Raw genomic sequence first — 18,415 nt, 5'->3', positions numbered from 1 at the left:
ACACAGCTGTTCAAAAGTTTAAGATATTTTAAGATTTTTAAAAAAGAAATCTCTTGTGCTCATCAAGGCTGCATTTATTTAATCGAAAACAGTAATATTGTAAAATAGTATTACAATTTAAAAAGAAATTTTCTTTTTGAGTATAATTTATCAGCCATCACTTGAGTCTTCACATGATCCTTCTACTGATTTTCAGTGGAAACCATGATACATTTATTAGAAAGTTCAAAAGAACAACATTTGTTTTTACCATTATAAATGTCTTTGCTCTCACTTAATTTAGTGGCTTTTTGCTGAATAAAAGTATTTATTCTTTTTTTTTATTGGTGCTTATTGTCTGCCATCTGGGATGGGGTTTTTTTTTTTTCAGCTGAGCTTGTTGCATTGCATTATGGGATTGTCTTTGTAAACAATGCATGCTGTGGTGTCTTGAATTTGAATGAACAATTTTAGAAAGCAGCATAAATTTGTTGCCTACCTTGGTACCCCAAAACCTAATAGGCAGCAAGTCAATTGTAGTCATTGTTCAAAACTGAACCAAACCGTTTGGTTTCCCATTGACTTATGCTTTATATTAGGGCTGGGTGATATACTGAATATTATTTACATAATTTAAATAATTTTGACAACAATGCAAAATTGTAAAATATTGTGAATATCGAATATTTAAAATTCAAGCATATTTTCCCAGAAGAACGCGCTGATTGTCCAGTATTACATCCCTTACGTCAGGGGTGGGGAACTCGATTGTTTTGCTTGCTTCTGTGATCGCTAAATAAATGCACTTACTCAACCACTGTAGTTTGAATAGAGAAACATAGGCTTTTGCAATTTGGAACTATTAGGAATTTCACTTTTATAATATTTTTATTTGTTTTACCAGTTTTCATAATATAGAGAGAGTGCATAAATCTTATGAATTGTGAATTGCATGCACTAAAAAAGTTGACAGAGGCTTTGTTCACACTTGGCATCTTTTTTGAAACTGCTAGCGTCTGTTTTACATTATAATCCTATGGAATAAACCGTGTTTTCAAAAAAGTCCTGAGCGCTTTTTTAAACACCGCTGCCGGCATCTTTTTCTGCAGCTCAGTGCGTCTTTTCAAGTTGAAAACAGTTCAGCTTTTCTGAAAGAAACGCTCTACGTCAAGTGCCTTTTTGACAGCCGACCAATGACAAGCGAGTAGCCAGAACTGACGTTTCCATAACATGAAAAAATGGAGAAGGTGCCGGTAGATAGACTTTTATTTTATCGTTGTGAACCGACATTCACATTCACCTCCCTGTTAACTTCGGCTCCGATAGCCTTGTGGGCAGCGCGTCGACGTGACCGCCGTTGCGCTTCGGGCGACCCTTTTTCGAGTCCGGGTTTGCAGACCCTTCCTAATCCCGTCCCCCCCTCTTTCTCTCTCCCACTTCGCTTCCTGTCTAAATACTGTCCTATCAAACAAAGGGCAAAAAATAAAAAATAAAACACCAGTGCAAGAGCTAGCTTCCTTTTTTGTCTACATTCATACTGTTGCAGCTGTTGTTGCAGCAACAAAAGATGTCCTCGGCTGCAACGCTGCCAGATTTATTTTTTTTGCTAAAAAGCGCCCTTGTCAACTTTTTCTTGTCAAAAAAAGACGAGTGATCACTAGATTTTTTGTAACTGCTTAACTTTGCACTAAACATTTTGTATTTACTTTGTAACAATAGCTGCTTTTGTTGTTTTTTTTAATGGGGGCAAAAGAAAATTGTTTTTTTTATTTAAAAGCAAATGCAAACATATCGAGATATATATCAAATATCGTAAAAATTTTGACAATATTGAGATACCTTTTTTTTTTTTATATATATATCACCCAGCACTACTTTTATATACAAAAAATGCAATGGAAGTCAACAGGAAACGAAACTGTTTGGTTACTAACATTCTTCGAAACAACATAAGGGAGAGTAAATTACAACAATTTTAATTTCTGGGTAAACTATTGGAAAAGCATGTCCATGACTTCTGAAGTTTAGGGTTAAAAAACGACAGGTTCCCAAACTGCCTTCTTTGTAACCAATGTTACTGTCTACCTTTTAATAGTTTGCATCAGGAACGCCTAAAATTGCTTTTTTTGAGATAGATGATAGGTTTTGGAGCGGGAATTATAAAAGGGAAGAAGGAGTCAGGGTTACGTGCTTGTACAGATTATTAGCTCTGTTAATTAAAGAGATGTCAGACTGTTTGGATTCATCACATCGGTTGCTTATCTTTATCAGACAAATCATATGCTTGCTTTCATTCCCTCAAGCGAGATTTCTGGGCCTGCATGTCAGTTTGAGTCTGTGAACATCAGCAGTTGGCTGTGGTCCTGAAGTGTCAGTGCTTGGATTATAGCAAGATGGGGATGACAAGCCTGTGGGTAGTTTTATTTTACGTATTTAAGGTGTGTGTTTGTGGTGAGCTATCATATCCGTTCCAGGTTGCTCCAGCTTGTTTCGATTATATCTTCCTGAGGAGAGCCCCAGTTGTAATTGGATCCATGTTTGGATGATGTGAGTGGTCTGCTCTGAATCCTAATGGAATTCTTGGAAGGTGGGGACGCCCTTCCAGAATGTTTGTTTTAATGGCAGCCATGGAGATAATGTGTCACACACTTTTCTTCTGGCTGCGACTTGGAGTTCAGAAGATACTGGAATAATCAAAGTTTTTCATATTCCCCTAAGGACACAGGTTGGTAAAAGGCAGAATTTATTTACTAGGAGAAACTCGTTAGCTTTACATCTTGATTAATTAGGCTAAAGAGCACAGTGACTCAACCAGTACTGTTGCCTCCAAAACTATGAGAAGTACTGAAACAGACTATTCATTGCATTAGACTCCATTGCAACAATATTGAATTTATACCCCATTTATTTTGATGGGTTGCTGTGTCCACCTTTACATTTCTGTGTGTATATGATATAATGCTATTTTTCCAAAAATGGAATGGTCAAATGCTCATGAAGTGACTCTCAGCAGATATTGTTCATGTATTTATGTCCTCATTTAGTGAGGAACACAACATTAATACCCGTGCCTCCTGACAATATATTGAGGCCTTATGAAGCGAAACGATCGGTCTGTGCAAGAAAAACTGAAAATTATTTACAATATTATTACCTGTAATCCACAGCCTCAAGCAGCAGAGAAATCGCGCAGTTATTCCTTGTTGAATGTCTTCCCCACCATGTTTAACAGGGCTGCCCCCTAATAGTCGACTAACTGTTAGTCGACCAAAATTTTATTAGTTGCTTAGTCGCAGAAAAAACAAGGAAGTCTCTTTGACAAAAAGACTATTATAAACTAGGTTACTGGATAGTTCAGCAGCATGATTTACTCTAGAAAATGAGTGCACAATTTTATATACCCAATAGTTTTTATACACAGAATAGTATACCTACAATATCATATTTGGATCGGTCTCGTCTGACCAATATCCGTTCCGAGAGAATATGGCAGTATCAGAGCCAGTGCCAATATCGGATTCCTAATTAATTTAATTTGTGCATGTCTTTTTAAACTCTGCAGATAACCTGTTTTTGACCTCAATAATGATGCCAGTCCTAACCATGCAGCCTAAAAACTGGCCGTTGAAGTATCAGTAATAAGCTTTAAATGATAATTGTCAGTGCTATTCTTCTCAGAGCGTTTGTGCAATGTATCATGCTGAGTTTGCTAGCAGCAGGACAGTCCTTCCACAAGGAGCCATAATTAGATAGTAAACGTGATGGATGCAAGAATGGTGGTGTCTGTGCCGCCTGACTATTGAACGTGAATGAAAGACTTGTCAAAATGAAGTGTGCTAAAAGTGGTTTTCTGCTCATGCTCGCTCTAGTGGGGATGAACAATTTGAAACTGTCTGTAATGAACCCTCGGATTTATCTTCTCAGAGTGTGTGATTGAATTGTTGTTATTCACCGAATGGGTTTGTATGTGTTGAACTGCGCTTGATGTACTATGACCGGGACATTATCACAGAGGATAGTTTGTCGAGTCGATGCCAGACTGAGTCTTTGAGGAGAATGCTTCTCCATTTATGGACTGGATGGCAGTTGGTTTCTTTCATCGCCTGGCACTATGGCACTTTTCTTTGAGGGCAGGCTCTGTGACTAGTTACTCGAGAAAAAATATCTTTTCTGCTTTCTGTCTTTTCTGTGTATTGTGTGTTCTCAGGTTATAAACCAGTCAAAGTAAAGTTATTTGCAACAAAATGCCTGTCGATATTTAATTTACTACACACTTACTGAAGAGTAGCCTCTGCCGCTTCAATATATGAGTACTTGAACATATAAATATAATCTCTAGAAATGCTCTGAAAGTCACTTTATGAGTATTTCACAGTTTTTGAGGAAAAACGACCATCATATCACACACAGAAACATAGTCTTCACTGCAACCCGTCAAAATAAAAGTTTGGTTTAATTTGAAGAAATTGTGACAGAAATAATATGTTACTTAATGCATTGATAGTACTACTTCTACTAATAAAATTACTATTAAAACATTATTTAACAGTACAAATATTACAACAAAAATATTTACCAGAAAAATGTAAATGCAAAATTTCTGAATAAATAAGTGAATAAATAAATAAATAAAATCATTTAATTAGAGATGTTTTGATCATTAAAATTTAATGATTATTAAAATGGAATCCAGAAAATTTATGGAAAACACAGAATTTGAAAATAAAATAAAACTGAATGAGGAAAAAACTATTTCGTAGGGCTATTAATAAATTGCTGTTAAACTGTGTAAGTTTCATGATTTCAATGAAGTAGACATGCTTTTTGATTAATATTTTTTAATTTAACCATTAAAATAGTCTACAGAAATTAAAAAGAAAAAAATAGAATCCAGAAAAATTAAAAAGAGAACAAGAAAAAGGTATTTGGGAAAAAAAATAAAATGGAATTTTTTAAATAATAAAACTGATTTCATAGGGCCCTATACATAGAAATAATGATATAAAAATAATAATAATAAATTCCCTTGTGTGCTTACCCTCCTGCAAATCCTGCAGGCCCTCTGATGCCAATAATTGATGTGGTTATAATATATTGTACAAAAATATGTTATATGTTGAGGAACACTTAATGTGCTGTTAAAACTATTTTATCTTTATTTTGTGCTTCTAAACACCCTGTTACAGCATATTTTGGCTGTTGTCTTCATGCTGTGTTTGTATTATGTCTGAATTATTTAAGAAAAAAATTCAGTCATGCTTTTTTACTTTAAATATTTAATTATTACTCTCTGTGCAAATCATGATTCACACTGGATTGTTTTAGCAGTGATCATATACTAGAGTAATTTGTTTATCATATTTTTTTCAAACAGCTTCTAAGGGATGCATTTTAGTTGTTAGTCATCTTGATTGCATCATTAATGGCAATGAGGCCTTTAGAGTGTGAATCAGATGTTTGTTGCCATTTGGAAAAGAACAGCGAGGCCTATATTTCACATTTTAGTGTGCAGTAAATCACCATCTGAAAGCCATTACAGCACAGAAGATGGAGGAGCTGCGTCCAGACTCAGCAGTCAGGCCTTTCTGTCTTGTCCTCCTCCTTCTCCTGCACACACTGTTCTTCACCCCTCTTGTTAGTTTAGTGAGATGTAAAAGAGGCAAGCAGGCATTTCTTTTGTGAATTGTCCTCCAGCTTCATGGTGCAGTGCTGCCCTCTCCTCAGGCCAGAGAAACCAGACAACCAACTAGGTCAGATTAATAGACAGAGTGTCAGGAACAGGCAGGCAAAACACTGGCTGGAGAGAGAGTGAGAGACACAAAAAACACACACACACACACACACACACAGAAAGAAAGAAACTGACAGAGATGGTAAGAAGGAGAGAGTGCGTGATGGAGGGAGTGCTGAAGTGAAATTGTCTGTTGTCAGTATTTGTAAGAGAACACAGCTGTTTGATACGTGACCTGTTGTATAGTATGTGCTCTACTGCTGTAACTGACGTGTGTGATATTGACTAAGTTGAAACGATTGCGTTCGTAGCAGCTGATCTGAGCTTGTTGAATGTGTCTTACATCTTACAGACTAGTCTGGAGCAGTGCTGTCTTACATGCTCAGACATCCTTGTGAAGTAAGATGATTTTTTTTTTTTTTTTTTTTTTTTTTTAAAGAAACTAATAATTTGAGCAAGGATTTGTTAAATTGATCAAAGGGTACTGGAAAGACATTCATAATGTTACAAATCATTTCTATTCATCATCTAATATTAAAGAAGGTCATGGTTTACACAAAAATATTAAGCTGCATTTAGGGCTGCCGCTAATGACTATCTTTGTATCGATTAATCTGTCGACTAATTTATAGATTAATCAATTAATCTAAATGATTAATTTCAACTTTATTTAGGAGAAAAATGTAAATACACAGTATTTCTGAAAAAAAAAGAAAAAAATTTAATGCATTCATTTTTTACAAATAAAATCAATTAATTTGGAGCCGCTTTTGATTATTAAAATTTAATGGCACTATTAAAATGGAATCCAGAAAAATAATGGAAAACACAGAATTTGGTCAAAATAAAACTGTAAAACTCAATTAATTAGACAGGCTTTTTGATGAATAAAATTTAATTTAACCATTAAAACGATAAAAAATTTAAATGGAAAATGTGGAAATAAAACAGATCTCATAGGGCCCTATAATTATAAAAAAAAAATGTTTTGCAGTAATAAAAACAGATGTGAACAGTAGTCTTTAAAATACTTAAATACATATATAATAGCAATAAGGCAATAATAATTAGTTTAAATAAAGTACCAAAAGCAAGAATTCTTTATGTAATTTTTTTTTTTTTTTTTTTTTTTTTTTGAGCAAAGCTGTTAAAATACATAACGTATTGTAAACAATAGCGCTAATGTACATTACACATTACAACAAAGGCATGGTGCCAATGGACTGAGAATTGTTTTTATACTTTACTGCACGTCCCTATATAGAAATAACTTACATCCCTGCTCCGGCATCAAAACATGGAGGTTGGACTGTTACAGTTGATCTGAGGTAAAACGCTCATGTCAATCAGCTACCCTGTGGGTGTGACGCAACAATGACAGGCATCTGAGAATGGCTCGATTTGAAAAAGGGCGTGTTATTTTTACAGATTAATTAAAAAAAACACTGCATGGATTTTTACCATTACAGGGTAGATTTGTACATACACTGCCAACACACATTAATGTTCAAACAACATGTAAAAGTGAACCTGGCATCTGATGACCCCTTTAAGTTACAGACATGCAAACTTAAAAACTTGGTCACCATTGGCACATAATGCAACACAGATTGCTAAAGTCAACAGATTTTACTAACAGACCTACCAATTTCTGTAAAAATAAAAGAGTTATTATACCCCCTGTCATTTGGTTCTGATTCTCAGGTGAAAACTGTCATTTGACCCTCTTCTACAAAATTACTCATCCTAGGACATTTAATATTTTTGGCTTTATTCTTCTTTTAGGTCTGTTTTTCACCAGAAAAATGTAAGCCAGGGACTTCTGGTTGAGTTGACACAGAATGACCCAAATAAGAAATGTTTCTTGAGCTGAAAATTGTCTAGAATTATTACTGAAGGATCATGTGACACTAAAGACTGCAGTAATGGCTGCTCAAAATTCAGCCATCATATGAATAAATTACATTTTAACATATATTTAAATAAAAAAGTGTTTTAAAAATTATTTATCTAGTCAATATTATAAAATATAAATATAATAAAACAATATAAAATATTTGTGTTTGTTAAAAGGTCTATATTGTGCATCTTTTGTGTTTATTTTTTAATTAGTATCTAAAGGCCATGTAAGACATTTACTTCTCTGCTCTAATAAAGTTGTTTCTGGTTCTTTTTTTCCCAATTCTGGTTCGTGTTAGAGTCCCTTCATGATCTTTAATATCATGAAACATTTTGTTAGTCAAAGCAGTGCTGAGGTTTTGCTTTTGTGAGGAGAGTGGTGTGTATGTGTCTCATGTGGGTATACGTCTATATGTCTTCCAATATCAACCAGCCAGTCTGCTCATGTGTAGCACAGGTTGCTGTGATCCAGGTTAATTATCAGTGTTTAATAATGGTTTCATTAAATCTGTTTCCCCGACAACAGATGCAATAATTATACTCAGGTGGCCACTAGCACCACAACCAGTTTGTAGCAATAAAGCCATATACCAAACATGATCTGTACTTACATTTAAATCCCTGTGCATATCATGTATTTTCCGTCTCTGAACTCTCTCTTGGTTTTCCAGTCATTTAAAAGTGACACAGATCATCTATAAACTCTAGCCACTGGAACCTCACACTTGCTTTCCACATTTAGTTTCTGCCTTTTTCTCTCTCTGTGTGAGTCTTTGTCGTCTGACGTACTGACAGGCAGCAGTTATGGTGACATGAGCCATAATTCTCCTGCTGTACAGAGAGAAAATCGTACTGGGAGACAGATACTGATATTTCTCATCTTGGCCAGTTCTGTATTGATATGCTGGTGAAGATGAAAGAAAGATGAGGCTGTGTGTGTAGGAGGAGAGACGGTGTGGGCTGCTTTGATTCTCAGTTTAGACTTGCACATCTGCGATACATCCTCGACTGCACGTTCACATGACAACACATCAGTGTTGTGTGCTTCAAACTCTAGCAAACTCATTTAAAGTAGTCATGCTACATCCACTTGGAGTAGTTATGTTGAAACTTATTTTTCTAATTATGCAATTATATATAATTAAACATGAGTAGTGTTAATTTGGCACAAAAACAGTGATGTCAATTAAAAAAGCATCAAAATTACATGCACAAAACTTACCACCGTGATGCTGAGTGGTTTTAGTTTGTTGCTGGGTACTTGCTGGCCAAAGTCAAGTCCACTTGAAGTCTCGTTGGCCATTTAAACACACTTCAGCCAAATATGGTCCTGCAATGTAAGTCTGTAGTTTTATTTAATTATTATTATTATATAGGTGTTCACCATCCAATTAGATAGAAAAGTAATAGTCAGTGTCAGGGGTGTCCAGTCGTGTTCCTGGAGGATCACCTTCCTGCAAAGTCCAACCATTTTCCTGGAGGTTTCTAGTTATCCTGAAGACTCTAATTAGCTAGTTTAGGGGTCATATTCATTAAATCACGCCCTGTGTATTTTAAATGGTTAGTTTTAAAGAGCCTGTCTCAAGATGGAGCACTCCATCTTTCTTGCACACTCTCTAGAATAGATGAGTGTGTGCTGTCTGTAAGTGAATGTGATTTTAGACAACTTTAAAAGGTTATTTCCAATGGTTTTTAAAAATGTTCTTTTCAGGAGTACATTTTGTCTTTAGAACAAAAAATGAGAACGCCATTACATTTTTTTTTGGAATACAAAATGTTCTTTACTTCATTCTTAAAGGATTGGTTCACTTAGTTCATAGTTCATAAACAACGCCCCATGTCATTTATATCTTTCTTTATTCAGTTGAAAAGAAATTAAGGTTTTTGAGGAAAACATTCAAGGAATTTTCTCCATATAGTGGACTTCATTTGGGATCAATGGATTGAAGGTCCAAATTGCAGTTTCAGTGCAGTTTTAAAGGGCTCTACGCGACCCCAGCCGAGGAGTAAGGGTAAAACAGATCTAGTAAAACAATCATTTTCTTAAAAAAAAAAAAAAATAATAATTTAATTTATAACTTTTTAACCACAAATGCTTGTCTTGCATTAGCTCTGCAATGCACATATACGACTTCACGCATTTATTAACCACATTGGAAAAGTTACACACTGTTCTTCGTCTGTGTACTTTGGATCCAAAAGATCATTTTCACTTCTTTTCACTTTCGCCTCCTACTTCAAAACCACCCAACATTGTTGTTTTAACTTTTTTTTTGTAAAAGATGTTTGACATTCTTTGCACGTTAACTTTGTAAACACTAGACTGGTACTTAAGCCTATATCACGTTACGTAACGTGTGAGGTCAAGCTAGTGCAAGACAAGCATTTGTGGTTAAAAAGTGTGTGTCTATATGTGTGTATATATATATATATATATATATATATATATATATATATATATATATATATATATATATATATACAGTATACAGTGTGTATATATATATATATATATTTATTTTTTTTGTTTTTTTTGTATTTTTATTTATCAAATTATAAATTTAATAATACATTTTTATTTATTGTGTTCGTGTCTTTCTTTCTGCAGTTGTAAAGAAATTATGTTTCTTGAGGAAAACATTTCAGGATTTCTCTCCATATAGTGGACTTCAGTGGTGCCCAAAATGCATTTTAATTGCAGTTTCGAAGGGCTCTAAATGATCCCAGCCGAGGAATAAGGGTCTCATCTAGCGAAACGATCGGTCATTTACGAAACAAATTTACAATTTATATACTTTTAACCTCAAATGCTGGTCTTGTCTCTTCTCTGCGATGTGCTTGTATAGTCTGTAGGGCTGCAACGATTAATCGAACGATGTCGTGAGGCGCGTTTAGTCGATGAAGCCGGTACGTTGATTAGTAGTAAAGCTCCATCACGTGCGTTCAGTACACAGAGCAAGTAATACACAGAGCCGTAAAGCACTGACAAGCTACGCCAAATCGGCCGCAAAATCGAATTCGATTTTGAGCGCGATTTTGGCGTAGCTTGTCAGTGCTTTACGGCTCTGTGTATTACTTGCCGCTCCAGCTGAACGCAGGTGATGGAGCTTTACTACTAATCAACGTACCGGCTTCATTGACTAAACGCGCCTCACGACATCGTTCGATTAATCGTTGCAGCCCTAATAGTCTGTGTAATCCGGGTCAATACAGTTAGGGTATGTCAGAAACATCTCATTTTTTTCTTCAACTTCAAAATCGTCCTACATTGCTGTTTTTTTTTTTTTTTTTTTTTTTTTTTTTTAAAGGCATTTAATCTCCTTTGCATGTTCACATTGTAATACCAAACAATTTTGGTTGGTGCCTAAAAAGTATCGAACTCAATACCCAGCCCTAGATAAAACCCTTCTTCCTCGGCTGGGATCGTTTAGAGCCCTTTGAAGCTGCATTTAAACTACATTTTGGATATTTAAACTCAAGGGCACCATTGAAGTCCACTATATGGAGATAATACCGGAAATGTTTTCCTCAAGAAACATAATTTCTTATCAACTGAAGAAAGAAAGCCATGAACATCTTGGGTGAAAGGGGGTGAGTAAATTATCTGTAAATTTTTTTTCTTGAAGTGAACTTCTCCTTTAAGTCCACTAAATGCAGAAAAATCTATGTTTTCATTTTGTAAATTTCTTTTCAACTGAAGAAAGACAGACATGAACATCTTACATGAGAATCATGACATAGGGGTGAGTAAATTGTCAGGAAATTTTTATTCTAAAAGTGAAAGTTAGAAGATAAATCAGCAGTTAAGTAGTTTTCTGTGTAGTGTACAGCAATAGTTTAGAAATGGTTTCAAAATCAACTTGTACTGTACCTAAAATAAATCCAAACAAATTGATATGGAGTTTAAATGAATCAGAATCAAATCAAGAACTTGTGAATCAAAACTGGATTGATACCCAGCTCTAATCAGCTATAATGATGATGATTAGTTTATTTTTTGTTGAACGCAAAAGATAGTTTAAAGAAAGTAGGTAACCAAATAGTCAATAGTTTTATTTATATATATATATATATATATATATAATGAATAAATAAAAATAGGTTTTATATATATGAGACAGAATTTTCATTGGAGAAACAAGCTATTAAACATCCAGTTTAATAGATTCCCCCTTTAGATTCAATATGTAATTGTTACTAAAAACAGTAATTATAATCATGCCGAGGATGTGTATGTTTGAAACGTGTCATTTATGGTGGTGCGTCGCACCGGTGTTATCACATTACTTGTCAGTGCTCTTTTTAATACCAAGTTTTTCCTCCTCATCTCACCCATGTCGCTATAAAATACAGCATTCTGTGTAGAATTCAAATGGGTCAGATACATTTTGTGGTGTGCTCCGATTCACGAATTTGATTGCTTTGTGACATGGTGTCTCTGGACTGGAGCAGACTGTTTGTGCGCTGCGGCAGTTCCTGGGTGAAACCAGACTTCATTTGCCCCAATGGAAAGTGTGTTTACGCTGTCTGAATCGTTTTCTACCACCTATATAGTGCACTACATGCCTTTCATGGTACAGAAAATGTCAACAAGTGACCTATTTTAGCCGCAGCTTCAGCGTCTATTTATAGTATTGGGGGTGGGACGCGTTGGGTTTTAGAGAGCGTTTGATTGGATGAAGTTTGATGAGCAGCTGAAGTGCAGGGTGATGTCATCAAAATCGTTGATTAATATTGGCATAAGTTAGAGATGAAAGTTTTATGCTTATATCTTCAAAATGCAAATTTTGTCATTGTTTAGGAGCTGGTTATAGATAACCTTATGGCTAACATATTCATACTAAAAGCTGAAAAACTTCCATTTTGATTTCATTGGGACTTTATGAGTTTTTGAATGGCTGGTAGCAATGTATAGATAGCAGGAAATGGATGGCCCATAAAAACAAAAATCCTGCTGAAATGACACAAACTTATTACTGTTTTGAACCATCTGAATGTACAGATTTGCTCAATTGAGTTGTACTGCACTACTTGAGACGTCCTTTGACTGATTATTGCTTCAGCTCATCTGTGAGGTTCTTTGCTTTCAGTTGAGCTGAGCCACAGTCACGCTCCTGTAAAGTGTAGTCACGTCAGTAGCGTCACCAGTGGTCTGGCACCCTGTTTGAAAAGCTCTTGCTGTTGAAAGAGGTCTCTGAAGAGGTGTCATCTGAAAAGAGCTGTGAGCTCTGTGCATTAACATGAGGAACAAAAGTGTCATCAGCGTCTCTTGTTCTGCCCACCTGTTCATTTTTTTTCAGAGTGTAATTATTTGAGTCATCACTGAAAAATCAGTGTGTCCTTCTGCTGTGGTCAGTGCTGTGAGCGCACAGCTGAGCAGTCATTAATGGGCACGCTACCGTGTAATTACGAGCCCTGCCTCCATTTGTGTGCCATTGAAACAGAGAGATGTACTGTGTGCTTCAGTGGGCTGGTCGGTAAATGACTCCTGTACCTGTTCTCTTACAGTGCTGTTTGTTTCAAACAAAAGCAGCTGAAACAATGAGCAGACATTCAGCTCTCTCAGATAGACCTGCCCTTCAGACCCACGTCAATTCGGGAGTCATGGACACACTTTATTTTTAAACTGAACCTATTTGAGTAACATCTAAATAATTCCTTTCCTCCTCACAAGGAAGAAAACTTTTTATTGAGCTGCACAAAAAAACAAGCATACAGAGTGACCAGCGTAGGCTGATTCATAAGCAGTTGACTCACATTTGACACATTTAATGAAACACTAACCATTAAATTTTTAGTGATGCCTGAATCAAAATGTTTATATATTCCAGGTTCGCAAAGCATGATACTTAAACATGTATTATATCACTAATTGATTGTACACGACATACAGTTGTGGTTAAAATTTTACATATCCTTTGCAGTTTCTGCAAAATGTTAAATAATTTACCAAAATAAGACGGATCATACAAAATGCATATTATTTTTTTAGTACTGACCTGAATAAGATATTTCACATAGAAGACATTTACATTTAGTCCACAAGACAAAATAATAGCTGAATTTATAAAAATGATTTGATGGTCCACATCTCAGTTGACATCAGAGTGAAAAGAAAACAAAAGTGGTTTTATCTACAGAAGTCTATGTAACGCAAAAGCTGATGCTCAGCATCTCAAAAGTGCTCAGAATGCAGAAAGAACCTTTTTGAAAGTTGTGAGTTACGAAAATTACTTTATGTATTTACTTCTTACAATGTGTGCCAATGTAAATGCTGGAAGCTTTCCTCATAGCCTCATTTTTCATCTGTGTTAAATTCATATGCCGTTTCCTGACTAAGGTCCATTACTGATCAGAGTTCTAGATACAGACACAAGATTGGTTCCATCTGGAATGCAAATCATTGAAGCTACTATAATGATTAACAGTGTTCTTGTTCATCTGAACTGAAATATACCATAAAAGCAATGTATTTACTCAGAAATCATTATCAGTGGAAACGTCAGTGTTCAGTGTTCGTGCAACTTGTTAAAGGGTATTAAGTAGGGATGTGCGGGTCAGCTCCTACTAGTCGACACTGAAAACAATGGTCGACTACACGACAGAAAAAACATGATTTTATCATTGAAATTGCCATAATTTTAACGTTACATTTAAAACATTTTAAATAAGGTAAAATTAAATGTTTGAAAAATAATACATTATTTTTAAATGTGTATCTGGGCGAAAACTGCTTTTTTTTTACCTCAGACCTCGCATGCCCTTGTAGAGACCTCATGACCACACAAAAGACCAAGGTGTGGGATTATTTTGAATTAGAAGGAATCTGAAAAGTTTTGTGTAAACAGTGTAATATCAAATTAGCTTACAATAACTGGAGCGATGTATAACAGGCATGTCGTAGGCCTACGTTTTTCACAGTTCACCAGACCACGATGATAATTTACTGGACAAAAACGCTGATCTTGAGTAAGTAAAATGGGCATTGTTGCATTGTTTTGGTTTTAAACGCCTGCATGACAGCTGTTTTAATGCTGTTCCTTGATAAATGTTTTTATTGTTTTTGACTTGTTTTAATATGTTGTCTAATGTTAAAGGGGTCATTGGATGCCTATTTTCCACAAGTTGATATGATTCTTTAGGGTCTTAATGAAAAGTCTATAATATACTTTGGTTAAAAATTCTCAATAGTAGTGTAAAACAACACCCTTTTCACCTTGCCAAAATCAGCTCTGCTGTTCTGGTCGAGGCTGCTTTAAATGCAGATGAGCTCTGCTCGCCCCGCCCCTCTCTTCTCTTTGTGGAGTGACGAGCCTGTTTACTTTAGCCGCATTTAGCCGTTAAACTTGCTAACTAGCACATTATTAGGAAAGTTAATCGCAAAGATTCCTAATAAAAAAACGACCTTATACTCACTTCTGCTGTAAGTGAAGCTGGATCACAAATGATTCACGCGATGCCACAACGACAGGTATTTAAGAATGGCTCGATATGAAAAAGGGAATAATATTTTTACAGATTAAAAACCACTGCATGAATTTTTATAATTATAGGGTAGATTTGTACATACACTGCCAACACACATTAATGTTCAAACATTTAAAAGTGAACTTAGCATCCGATGACCCCTTTAAATGAAGATAAATAATTCTGTCAGGCTATTGATTGATTTCAGATTGTTCTGTATTTCCCCAGCTGATATTAATAAATAAGCTATGCAGTGGCTGATGTTGAATGAATGCGCTTCTTTTTTTGTTTCCTTTTTGACGACCACCTAAAATTAATTGATGATAACGCAAGGCAAGCGTATCTTGCTTTTAGACTAGTTGACTACAGAACTCGTTTAAACGACTCTCAAATTAGTCGTTGCGCACATCACTAGTATTAAGACTTGTATGGCTTAATATAACATAAGCAATGTCTCTTACTAAAATATGTAGTAGAAAACCCATTAAAGATTTAAGTTATTTTAAAATCCACATAATTTTTATGTGTATTTGGGACTGTGGGGGACATTATTATTTCGATTACATGAAATGGTTGCACTCAGTGAGCTACTGGCACTACCTGTTGCTAAATCTATGTCAACACAACTCGGAAAATAAAATACTGATATGATGACCACAGCTACTGAAAGAGCTTACAGGTGGGTATAAGCTTAGGCTTAAACCAAATGCCCATCCATCAATTGTTCCACACAAGGAGTCTAAATATCCCACATATCGACTGAAAGCCGTGTTAAGAAACTCCTTTAGTGGCTGTGGCATCATGACAAGCATCAGCATATTTACATCCTGCCAGGATGGCATCTAGCGTTTCTTGTCTCTGCCATTTGTAAGCTTTTTCAGTAGCGGTGGTCTACTAAAAGCCTCAAAGGCATTAGGGCTAAAGTGGAGAGAACAAAGACGCGGGTCTTTAGGAAGATTTATTCTTCCACAGGCAGCTTCCCATTCTTTTCTTCTCCTCCTATCGCTAGGAAAGCAGTGAAGACTTACATCGCTTCTCTTGTTGCCCTTCAACTGAAAATGACAACCAGAAGCCGCACAACGTGCCATTGTATCAGCATTTTATTTTCCGCTTTGTGTTGCATTAAAAATAGCAACATGTAGTGCCAGTAGCTCACTGAGTGCAACCATTTCACATCATCAAGCTAGTGTTGCCCCCCATAGTCCATAAATATGTATAAAACTATGTGGAATTTTGTTTGAAATAACGAAAATCTACTAAATATTTCGGTAGGAGACATCATTGTTTCTGTCTGTCCAGTCATCCAGATTCATATACACTGTAACAGCCAGTCAGAGCGATTATCACTCACATGAAAAATGGCCCTAGTTATTGACATCTAATGCTGTTTGTGTGGGGAAAAATTAAAGTTATTCGATTTAACAATTTGTATTGTGAAAAGTACTGTGCAGATACATTTGGGAAATGTTTGGGATTTATTCATTCTTTTGCTAGGTATTTTGACTGCCAACCTGACAATAATTTTGGATGGAGCATGTTCTGAGATGTTTTGATTTTCTCTTTGTGTGTTTTAATGAGTTTCTCAGTTCTGTGCTGTAATGCGTAGGTGTGATTAATAATACATTCAGTAGTTGTTCTCAGTGTCTCTGTTACTCATCTGTACATGAGCAGTGCATCACAGCGGTTGTGAGGGACGTGTTTCCTCTCCAGACGCTGCTGCTCATAATGTTGAAGGGTCAGCTCTGTATAGGACGGTCTCTCCTCCTCCACTCTCTTTGCTCAGATGCAGCTGTGATGTCATCAGCGTGGGTCAGTGCGCTGCGTCTGCATATTAGTGTCAGTGTGTCGTTGTGTGTCCTGGGGGAGGACGGGCCTTCCTGGCCTACATGCCTACCCACTGCATGCCCACAGCTTTTCTGGGCCTGCAGCATTTCAGTGCAGTAAATGCATTCAGTGGTGCAAATCATCATGGGAAAATTAGTTCATCCATGCAAATGAATGATTTCTTTTTTTGTCCCGTGTGTTTGGCCGCTTGTTAACTGCTCTGTTTCACTCCAGCATGAGATTCTTGTAAGTTTAGATGAGCAGATAAAGATTTACTGATAAATTGATTTATTAGCTAGAATGATTATGTGGCCAATAATTTCTCATTTTGATATTGCATCAGCTGACAAAGAAAATTTAACAAATGTTAGTAAATTATTTATTCTGAGATTTATATATATATTTATTTATATATATATATGTGTGTGTGTGTGTGTATATATATGTGTGTATTTATTTATTTATTTATTTATATATATATATATATATATATATGTATATGTGTATATATATGTGTGTGTGTGTGTGTGTATGTATATGTGTGTATTTATTTATTTATTTATTTTATATATATATATATATATATATATATACATATACATATATATATATACATACATACATACATACATACATACATTGTGTGTGTGTATTTATTTATTTATTTTTATTTGGCACTAAAAAGTCTGTATTAGTGAATATTTAATTTTTTTTTTTGTGCTGGTTTTAGGTGGTTTGGGATCCACAGTAGGTTTTGTTGTATTACAGTGCTTTGCAATCTATAATATAGAGCACAGTCAAAAGTATGTAAGAGTTGACTGTTCCCTCCTGGTACGGTCCTGGGACAAAGACAGGAATTGTGTACACAGACACACACGTTCACTTTCTCTCTGTCAGCCTCGGGATCAAAGCCCAGGTCATGTGACTGTGCAGCTTGATGTCACAGAAGAACTGCTTAGATCCTGACATTCCACACCAGGGGCGTCGCTAGACCCATTTTACTGGGGCATTAACCCAGTGAAATACCACTGTGCCCCTGTAAAATATTACTGATAAGTCCTTGCCTGATGGAGGAGATTTATAGCCTGAGAATCAGTTTCTTTGATTGTATTTCAGCAAAAGTCTCATGTATGTTTTCTATCTGCTGTTTGGAATCAGAACTAGTGATTCCGAATTCACAAAAGAATCATTGTTTGACATAGGTGATCAATGATTAAATGGTTATGCAGTAAAGACTGAAATTGTTGATTATTAAAGCCCGGTTTATACATGATTTTTGCCCGCTTTTTGGCATGATTTGCTTGACATAGGGTGTCGTGGGGATTCTTAGGACTTCGTGGGGAATCGTAAGATAATGGACTCTGGGACGCAGGATTCAGTTGTTTGATCTTGTGTAGTAGTGGATGACAACCAATGCCACACCTGCAATGCTTCATAACATCATAATAATACTCGATAAAACTCGCATTTATGATGTTTCCTGAGTCAGCTGTGACTATTTTAAACTCTTTTACC

At 35.7% G+C, this 18,415-nt stretch overlaps 1 protein-coding gene across 12 annotated transcripts in view; it reads left to right on the top strand.

The window, feature by feature from the left end:
• The window catches only part of abi2a (abl-interactor 2a), a 47,924-nt gene that overhangs the window by 2,832 nt on the left and 26,677 nt on the right, over nucleotides 1-18,415 (top strand). The gene's annotated exons all lie outside the window — the stretch shown is intronic.

Source organism: Labeo rohita, chromosome 9 (genome assembly GCF_022985175.1).
Source record: "Labeo rohita strain BAU-BD-2019 chromosome 9, IGBB_LRoh.1.0, whole genome shotgun sequence".
Classification (NCBI taxonomy): domain Eukaryota; kingdom Metazoa; phylum Chordata; class Actinopteri; order Cypriniformes; family Cyprinidae; genus Labeo; species Labeo rohita.
The sequence above is the reverse complement of the archived record's forward strand: the minus strand, read 5'-3'. Positions and strand labels throughout refer to the sequence as shown.